At 40.3% G+C, this 8,174-nt stretch overlaps 1 protein-coding gene across 1 annotated transcript in view; it reads right to left on the bottom strand.

Moving 5' to 3' along the window:
* The window catches only part of LOC124145069 (probable 39S ribosomal protein L24, mitochondrial), a 47,054-nt gene that overhangs the window by 32,136 nt on the left and 6,744 nt on the right, over positions 1-8,174 (bottom strand). The gene's annotated exons all lie outside the window — the stretch shown is intronic.

The following is an 8,174-nucleotide window of genomic DNA, read 5'->3' as shown; positions in this document are numbered from 1 at the left end:
TTTTTTATGATATATCACAACAACAGAATTCTCAACAGAATATCTTTTTCAACTATCAATTTTTTTTTACTAACCATAAACGATAAAGTTTATATTTTTCAACACATGATTACCACTAATCCACTGATTTTATTCCATTAATCCAGTCTGTACCAGAACCTTTTGAGTCAACTGTCAGGACATGTTTCACATTATTTTCAGCATATTTTAGTATAAATGTGTTTATAGTATAATGTGATCTGACTACAGACACGAAGATGTTGTACGACTCTCAGACTTCAGACTTATGGCTAAAGTAACTCACTGAAAGTCTACCAAATTCAAACTATAACACTATCAAGTATTTTACACACAAAAAAATGGAATATACATATATACGTATGGATTTCGATTACATGCACTTCAAACCTGGTGAGGTTACCAGTTGGCAAATTACATATTTAACTAAATCAACATTAACTTGGAAATGTAAAAAGATTTGGAACAGGTTTCACCCCAAAATATGGTGATCTGAACGTGGCACAGGATGTGTTTGAAGCCTTGTTAGGCACAGGATGATCTGAAGCAAAGGACCTGTTTGAAGCCTTGTCACGCACAGGATGATCTGAAGCACAGGACCTGTTTGAAGCCTTGTCACGCACAGGGTGATCTGAGGCACAGGACCTGTTTGAGGCCTTGTTAGGCACAGGATGATCTGAAGCACAGGACCTGTTTGAAGCCTTGTCACGCACAGGATGATCTGAAGCACAGGACCTGTTTGAAGCCTTGTTAGGCACAGGATGATCTGAAGCACAGGACCTGTTTGAAGCCTTGTTAGGCACAGGATGATCTGAAGCACATATCCTGTTTGAAGCCTTGTCAAGCACAGGATGATCTGAAGCACAGGACCTGTTTGAAGCCTTGTTAGGCACAGGGTGATCTGAGGTGAGGTGAGGTGAAATTGGGTTTAACGTCGCGTCCAAGATTATTGCACTTATATAGCGACATGCATGCACGTGTATGTGTGTGTGTGGCTGCTTGTACTAGTCCGGACTGATGCCGATTTATAGTGCTAGCTCACTGAGATACCATGCCGCAGTTTAACATGAATACCCCACTCAGACACAGTATACTGACTCCGAGCCGACCAGTCCTTGTTTTAGCCCCTTAATGCCGAGCGCCAGACAGGGTAACAACAAGTACAATCTTTTAACGTCTTTTTGTATGACGCGGCCCAGGATCGAACCCTGGACCTTCCGCTCTCCGGGCGGACGCTCTACCACAAGACCACGGAGGCCAGGGTGATCTGAAGCACAGATCCTGTTTGAAGCCTTGTCAAGCACAGGGTGATCTAAAGCACAGATCCTGTTTGAAGCCTTGTTAGGCACAGGATGATCTGAGGCACAGGTCCTGTTTGAAGCCTTGTCAAGCACAGGGTGATCTGAAGCACAGATCCTGTTTGAAGCCTTGTTAGGCACAGGATGATCTGAGGCACAGGTCCTGTTTGAAGCCTTGTCAAGCACAGGGTGATCTGAAGCACAGATCCTGTTTGAAGCCTTGTTAGGCACAGGATGATCTGAGGCACAGGTCCTGTTTGAAGCCTTGTCAAGCACAGGATGATCTGGGGCACATGACCTGTTTGAAGCCTTGTTAGGCACAGGATGATCTGAGGTACAGGTCCTGTTTGAAGCCTTGTCAAGCACAGGATGATCTGGGGCACATGACCTGTTTGAAGCCTTTTTAGGCACAGGATGATCTGAGGCACAGGTCCTGTTTGAAGCCTTGTCAAGCACAGGATGATCTGAGGCACAGGTCCTGTTTGAAGCCTTGTCAAGCACAGGATGATCTGAGGAACAGATCCTGTTTGAAGCTTTGTCAAGCACAGGATGATCTGGGGCACATGACCTGTTTGAAGCCTTGTTAGGCACAGGATGATCTGAGGCACAGGTCCTGTTTGAAGCCTTGTCACGCACAGGATGATCTTCCGCCGCTCAACGGCTCTTCAGGTGTAATGAAAACTTCAACGTAGTCATAGGCGAGGCACAATGGCAGTATTTGTGATGTCATGATGCCTATGCCGTAACAGTTAGTGACAATAGAGGGAGACGTAAAACATAGTCATAGGCAACAGACAACATTATGGCCTTGACATCTTAATGCCTTCGATGTCAGAATTCCGGGACAAGAGCGTGAGGAGCAAATACATTGTGGTGTGCGTGCACAAATAAACATAGAAATATATAGGAGAGTTTTGAAAATTATACCTTAGAATTAAGTTTAGGTTTCAAAAGCCTAACGAACATCTGTTCTGAAATCATTGTTAAACAATTAATAAAACGGAAAGACAGTAATATGGCCACTCCCGCATTCATCATTCAATGTGTTTATGTAACGTACATTTAGATTATCATATTTGTTCACTGTGTGCAATCACTCAGCCTTTTAGTTGCATACCAGTTCCTCCAATATAATGCTCACCGCTCACTTCTACTTTTGAACAATCCCCATGAAGCTCAATGTGCATATTTGCACTCACCATGCTCACACCATAATGCATTTACGCCTCCCACAATTATCACGTACTATGACATCAAAAACATAACGTTGGCTGTCGCCTATGGCTACGTTTTATGACTACAATGTACGTTAAAGTTTTCATTACACATGAAGAGTCTCTCTCTCTCTCTCTCTCTCCAGCAATAATGACGGCGGCCTGTAAATAATCAAGTATCGACTAGACAATCCAGTGATTCAATCTACATAATGGGATATGATGACATGCATCAAACAAGTCAGCGATCATGACCACCCAATCCCGCTAGTCACTTCTTACGACATGCATGGTTTGCTGAAGACAAATTCGAACCCAGAACCTCACGGGGCGAAGAGTACCATGAATGGACCCCTGCGATGATTTAGGTATGTTTTGTTCGTCACTGATGAGAGAAAGACACACTTGTGCTAGGTAATGCCAATCCCTTGATAAATGTGTGTCAAGCCCCTCTGAAGCACAATATCTCCATCACAAACTGACACACATACCACAAACCTAAGGTCACAATAAATTAAGTATTTGAATTTCAACAATTTCTTTTTAGAAAAAGTAAGGTGGGGTAATTATATTTCATAAATTTTTCATATTGCAAATATACTGTCTCTGTAATATTGTGACTGTTGATGGATACAAATAACAGCGGTGATGATGAAAGGGAGAATCTGTTGTTGAGCACTCACTCACTCACTAACAAACATCAATCAGATAACCTTTTTGTGTTGACATAGACTCTTTTATTTCATATTCCATACAAAGTGCTATGTCAACACAAAAAGGTTATCTGATTGATGTTTGTTAGTGAGTGAGTGAGTGAGCTAGTGAGTGAGTGAGTGTGTGAGTGAGTGAATGTTGTATACTGTCACAGCAAGCAGTGGTCCTGCTATAGCATTATCATCTAAAGAACTTTGTTTCAGAACATGGGTGCACCGGTTGTTGATTGGTCTGATGCACCCAATCCTCATTTTATCCCTTCAAGTGCTGAGCGACAGTCAGGGTACCACCAAGTACCTTCCTGTAACTTGCTGAGCAGAACAGGAGATCCGTGAAACAAGAACTGAAGCTAATCAATGCAGGGCTGGGACAGGTAACTCAGGTACTCGGATCGGGTGGGTCCTGAGTAGGACCCGGGTACCCACAGTCCTACCCAGACCTGTGGTTAGTCACGTGATATATTGTTTAATGACAAAATCTCACTATAGCTCAGTGGTTACACTACAAGTCGCTAACGTTCGCAATTCTTTCTGACGATGCACACATTCCTTTGATTTGTATATGTTTGAGTAAAGATTAAAAGCTTCAGTCAACTTCAGTGTACACATGATCTGAACGTTTGATACATGTATCTGAATAGTTTTTGCCAGGGCTGCGGTAAAACAATTCCCAATCAGACATTTTGTTCCCAACTCTTGAGACCTGCAGTGGGTACCTGGGTAGGGTCAGGTAATAAGGGGTCAAATCAATGACCTGAAGCGATATCATAAACAAATATACAAATCAGGGAGTAATAAAGAAATCAAACCTACAGGGGACTACAGGAAAACAGTGCCACTGGCGCCAACCAGTCATCCAAGAGCTGTATAAAGACTATAATGAACCCCAAATGTCGGATATCTATACATATATACACACACACACAGACACACATTCAGCCATGACGCTGATCACTTCCTGTCATCAGTAACCTGGGGCTGAGGGCCTCTCTTCTTGTGTTATAAATAATTACGATTTTCACCAGCATCCAATTTACCAAGTTAGGAAGGACAAATATTTAACTGGGAACATCTGCATTTGGGACAAGTTCATTCTCATTAGTCATGGTAACCGTTTTAAATAAAATAACCAAATAAACATGACACATTATTAATAAAAATAAAGTTGATATTCACACTTTGACTGAAACTTGTTTAGCTTGTGCACATTCTATTGTCTCAAGGTCTATGAAGAAACACTGATAACAATAATATAATAACAATACAAAAATAATACATTATCAATTAAGCTTGATGTAATCCGTGGGGATTCCAGGTTAGAACTGCTCCCCAACAACTAATGCTGGTTGTAAGAGGCGATTTAACAGATTGAGTGGTCAGGCTAGGTGACATGGTTCAGACAAAGTGTCAGCATACCCTGACGATGTGGACTGTGGTTCAATACCAATCCCTGGATTTTCTGGTCCATACAGGTTCAATTATTTACTGGTTGCCATCACATTCCAGGAATATTGCTGAGTACAGCATTTAACAACAAACACCGGTTAAATGATTTCAGGTCTGGCATATAAAAAATATATAACATTTTAAAATAATCTTGCCAAAAAAACGACATAAGATATTTCAGTTTTGTTTACCAGATGGTTACATTATCAACTCAAATAAATTAAACATCTTCAATTCCCACATCATAAACAAAAAATATCATGTGTGAAATAATTATTCTGATCACACACCCACTGGCAACATGCCAAAAACATCAATACAAATTGTCTTGGTTTCTAGGTCAAGTTTCCGACCCACCCCTGTGGAGCCTCAGTAAATGGGCAGGGCTACTCCCAGAAATAGGTCAGAGGACTGAAGCTCACAGTTCTATTTGTCCTGAAGCAAGTTCTCCCCTGCTAGTTCCCCAATGTAATGCCAGTGGCAATGCGCAAGCTGGCTAAATAAAGCTGTCCTTCCAACTTGACCTCTCATGAAAGCTATATGCCTGGGGTCAATCTGACATTAGGATTGTGTTCACAGTGTAAGTGGGACTTAGAAAGATCTGTAATAATGGGGAAATGTCCAGAAATCAATATCTGATCAACTTATTTTAACAGGATCATTCTTAACATAAGTCAGCAGAATTAAGTCCCCTGGACATAGATCTATATCATCATTCATTGTAATTCTGAACTTGATAGAAATTTCAAAACACATTCATCACCAGTTGACAATGACTATGAGGCAAATCAGTTGTTCCGTTACACGTGTCATCACACCTCAAACCACGATCATGCACTGATCACCAATCAGATAGTTTCTGTGAATAACTCTCTCAATATGCCATTTCCTCTCACAACAAACTTGAGAGACACTCATATGTAATTATCCGATGGTGGGACCAGCTATGTGACTATTATGTATATATACATGTATAGTGAATGAATGAATGAATGAATATTGTTTTACGCCCCATCAGCAATTTTCCAGCTTTTCACGGCAAACACATATATTGAACAAAAAAGTTAGAGGTCATGGATATTTTGGGGGATATGTTTATGAAATAGTGTCTACACCACATATATATCCCCAAAATAGTCACTTTTTTCGTTCAGTATATATAATTTGCAACAGTGAAGGGTGGGCAAGTATCCAATGATACATTATGCATGTACATGATAACATTATTATTTCTAGTTAGCACTGAAATATCTTCATATAATTTTTTAATTTGAAGTTTACCCGATATACAGCTTTTCCATGTGACGAGAGACCGGTCACATGACCACAAAATTGAAGTTCATAAGTGTATGAACGACACAATTTGACGTTCATATGTTTTTCACGAGACCGTTTTCTTGAAATGACGTAAACACTAACAGAACACCTACATTCATGGGGAAAACCCTGAGAATAGCTCCGATGTTTATACAGTTTGGCCCTCACTCTATGAAGGTTCATACTCCAATGAACTCACACAAAGTGAAAGTCGGTTCTTAGTGACTGTGGCACACTTGATGACAAATTATGCATTTCCGACCATGTTAGTCATTGTTATTTTATGCAAGTACATGATCATGGTAACATTATGATGATAATGCTTGATACACTGCACATAATATAATATACTGACATACACGGTGTGAGAGTTGTCAGATGAAGCAGACATTTTGCATGCTGGCACTAAAATATTAATTACCAATTATGTACATGATCTATGCAACACGGACATAAATAAAGGTGACCCTACTGGAGAACTTAAGAACATTATCACCTGGATTAATTTTGCAAGAGGGTTAGTATATGTTTTCAACAATGTGAATACATTTTCAAATATGTTTTGTTTTACAAGAGTTTTATCAATAATTGTTCTATATCATGACTATCTTGCCATGCTTACAGAAACACTGAATTACATAGTAAATTAATTATTTCAACCAAACATTGTATGTGTTTGTTTTGTTTGCTGTGGTTTAACTCAGCGGTCGACAATATTTCAATATCCAGCCATATCAAATCTGGCTCAGACAAACCAGTGATTGATATGATGAGCATCACTGAAAGAGTTTGACAAGCATGGGTTAATGTTCTGCCAATACATTCCCATTTTTTCATTGCCATGAAGAGTGGCATGGTATTGCCGTTGTAGATAGAAGGATTGGTTGGTACTGAATGATATTAGCGACCTTATGACCTGTCATATCACAGACATATTTAAACAAGGTAGAGGATTTGATTGGCATTTCATTGATGTTCATGTTGATGATTCATTGCAATTTCTTTCCATATGGCTCTCTTGATGTCCTTATGCATCTTTGCAATTAAACGTGAAATGTTGGTGTTTAAGCAATCTCTCATCTCTTGGTAAACATTTATTCATCTTGTCACTTCATATTTACATCACAGTTGGTTGGTTGGTTGGTTTGTTGTTTAACGCCGCACTCAGCAATATTCCAGCTATATGACGGCGGTCTGTAAATAATCGAGTCTGGACCAGACGATCCAGTGATTATTATCATGAGCATCGATCCACGCAATTGGGATCGATGTACATCACAGTAGCCTGTAAATACCTAAGCCTGAGCTGGACAAACCAGGGGTTGATATTGTGAGCGGTTATGAGCATATACGTAACCAATCACCGAGCCTGACCACCCGATAATAATTAGTAACCGCTAATGAAAAGCAATGGGTGCTAGGAGTCAACTCTAACAACCACCCGCCCATATGCATGATGCACATTGCCTATGTGATCATTGCCAAGAGAAATTAGGACACACAAGACTACAAGAAATGTCTGTATTCATTTAATTGAATATGGGAATGACTGTGACACAGTTTGAGATGAATCAGTAATCTTCAAGAGATTTACAAGAAATTATCTCTAAAAGTGAATACATGGTGAAGGCCTCTAACGCCACACTCAGCAATATTCCAGCTATATGACGTCATTCTGTAAATAATAGAGTCTGGACCAGACAGTCCAGTGATTGACATCCTGAGCATTGATCTACGCAATTGGGATATGATGACCTGCATGAAACAAGTCAGCAAGCCTGACCACACGATCTTGTTAGTTGCCTCTTTCGACAAGCATAGTCGCCTTTTACGACAAAGCCTGGGTTGCTGAAGACCTATTCTACCCCATCTTCCCGAGGCAAGAGCATTAAGTGACTTTAAAAGTCCAGTTTCAACCCTTGCCGAACTAGGCTGGAATTCCTGGGCTCGATCAAAGCGCCACCAGTGGCTATTACGAGTTATGTCCATTCTATGCCTCTCCCATATGGACCAATCAGATTCCACCCCTCGTATTACATGCATTTGCTTCAAACAAAATGGTGGCGCCCAGTCAAGACGATCTGATCTACCATCAAGATCTATTTGGTGATAAAACGATTCTTACTTCGCGAAGTACATCAAATCACTTGAGCACCTTGATTAAAAAC

The sequence above is a fragment of the Haliotis rufescens genome, unplaced genomic scaffold, assembly GCF_023055435.1.
Source record: "Haliotis rufescens isolate VD_foot unplaced genomic scaffold, xgHalRufe1.0.p SCAF_1, whole genome shotgun sequence".
Classification (NCBI taxonomy): Eukaryota; Metazoa; Mollusca; class Gastropoda; order Lepetellida; family Haliotidae; genus Haliotis; species Haliotis rufescens.
The sequence above is the reverse complement of the archived record's forward strand: the minus strand, read 5'-3'. Positions and strand labels throughout refer to the sequence as shown.